We start from the raw sequence: 2,451 nt of genomic DNA, 5'->3' as shown, positions 1-2,451 counted from the left end.
GTTGAGGAATAACCATATCTGACCCTGTTTCAGTGGTTGAGGGAATGACCAATATCTGACCCTGTTTCAGTGGTTTGGAATGAACCCATATCTGACCCTGTTTCAGCATGCAACCAATATCTGACCCTGTTTCAGTGGTTGAGGGAATGAACCAATATTTGACCCTGTTTTCAGTGGTTGAGGAAGAACCACAATCTGACCCTGTTTCAGTGGTTGAGGGAATGAACAATATCTGACCCTGGTTCAGAGTGTGAGGGAATGAACCAATATCTGACCCTGTTTCAGTGTTGGAATACATATCTGACCCTTTCAGTGTTAGGGAATGAACCAATATGACCCTGTTTCAGTGTTGAGTGAATGAACCAATATCTGACCCTGTTTCAGTGGTTTAGGAATGAACCAATATCTGACCCTTTCAGCGTTTAGGATAACCAATATCACCCTGTTTCAGTGTTGAGGTGAACAATATCTACGGTGGATGGAGAAACCACATATCTGACCCTGTTTCAGTGTGAATACCATATCGACCCTTTCAGTGTGAGGGAATGAACCAATATCTGACCCTTTTTCAGTTTGAGGGAAAACCAATATCTGACCCTGTTCCAGTGTAGGATACTTATTTCAGTGGTTGAGGGAATGAACCACATATCTGACCCTGTTTCAGTGTTGAGTGGAATCAATATCTGACCCTGTTTCAGTGTGAGGAATAACCAATATTGACTCTGTCCTGCCTTTTCATGGTTAGGGAATGAACAAATCTACCTGGTTTTCAGTGTTAGGGAATGAACCATATCTGACCCTGTTCACTTGGATGACCAACCATATCTGACCCTGTTTCAGTGGTTGAGGGATGAACCATATCTGACCCTGTTTCAGTGGTTGGAATAACCACAATTGACCCTTCAGTGGTGAGGGAATGAACCAATATCTGACCTGTTTCAGTGGTTGAGGGAATAACCAATATCTGACCCGTTTCAGGGTGGGGAGAATGAACCAATATCTGACCCTGTTTTCAGTGGTTGAGGAGATAAACCAGCTGATGTTCATTGGGTAATACCCACAAAGCACCGCGTGTTGAGGAATAATTACCAAATTGACGGCGTGTGTCATGGGAGAAGGTTAGATCCAAGTATTGCGACCCTGTCATTACGGAAATCTTTCCTGTTTTCTGTGAGAAGTAAAAGCCAAGTATCGACCCTGTTCTGGTGGGAGGAAGAACGCAATAGTCGACCCGTGTTTTCAGTGTGTAGAGTATAACAAATATCTGACCCTTTCAGTGGATACCAATACTGCCCTGTTCGGTGAAGAATAACCATTCTGACCCTGTTTCGTCCTCTTATCTCTCCCCTCATTCACTTCCTCCTTCTTCCTCTCTCTCTCTATCTCATCCTCTCTTTCTTCACCTTCCCTCTCTCTCTCTCTCTTCGTCTTATCACCTCTCTCTCTCTCTCTCTTCGTCTTATCACCTCTCTCTCTCTCTCTCTTCGTCTATCACCTCTCTCTCGCTCTATCACCACTGGCTGGTTTCCAATACAAAAGTGTCCCAGTAAAAGTTGGTTAAAATACAAACAGGTATTTTCAACATCATGTGCTCATAGGTGTGCTCCCTTCCCTAGACCCTAGCAGAAGGAGTGCCCAATGAGGGAGATTATTTTGTATTGGAATCCAGCCTTTATGTGTTCTTCTGTCACAATCCTTCTCTCTCACTGCACTGGCTGTGAGTGTGTCAGTGTGGCTCCATAAGGCATTGCATTATGGTTGTGTTCGATAGGCTGTAACTTAGACCTCAATCATCACAAGAGCCAATTGACTGRTCTCATTTCCTTTGTCGTTGCCAGAACAACTGGWTTGGTTTGAWGATGGCATGAACAAGGTTCATCAAGACTTGAAGGAGGCCGAGAAATATATAGATATTTTTAAATTGAACCTTTATTTAACTAGGCAAGTCAGTTAAGAACAAATTATTATTTACAATGACAGCCTACCGGGGAACAATGGGTTAACTGCCTTGTTCAGTGGCAGAACGACAYATTTTTACCTTGTCAACTCAGGGATTCAAATCCAGCAACCTTTCGGTTACTGGCCCAACGCTCTAACCACTAGGCTACCTGACTAGGCAATGCTTTGGCCAATTATGTCCATGTGTTGCCAAGTAGGTACCGGTGGTGACGGGCCCTGGAATCTGGCCTGTGTTGGGTTTGTAGTGCTGTTCAATCTTCCAATGTCTCTGTCTCTTTTGTCACAGTCTCTTTTTGTCTCRTCTCCTTTGTTCTCCCTCTCTCTCCTACTCCCCCGTTCTCTGTCACGTGCCCTCGTTCTCTGTGGGGATAAATGACTTGGGCTGACAATCAGAGCAACTGGAGCGGATCGAGGAGGGGATGGACCAGATCAATAAGGACATGAAGGATGCAGAAAAGAATTTGAACAATCTAGGGTCTCTCTGTGGTCTTT

Source organism: Salvelinus sp. IW2-2015, linkage group LG1 (assembly GCF_002910315.2).
Source record: "Salvelinus sp. IW2-2015 linkage group LG1, ASM291031v2, whole genome shotgun sequence".
NCBI lineage: Eukaryota > Metazoa > Chordata > Actinopteri > Salmoniformes > Salmonidae > Salvelinus > Salvelinus sp. IW2-2015.
The sequence above is the reverse complement of the archived record's forward strand: the minus strand, read 5'-3'. Positions refer to the sequence as shown.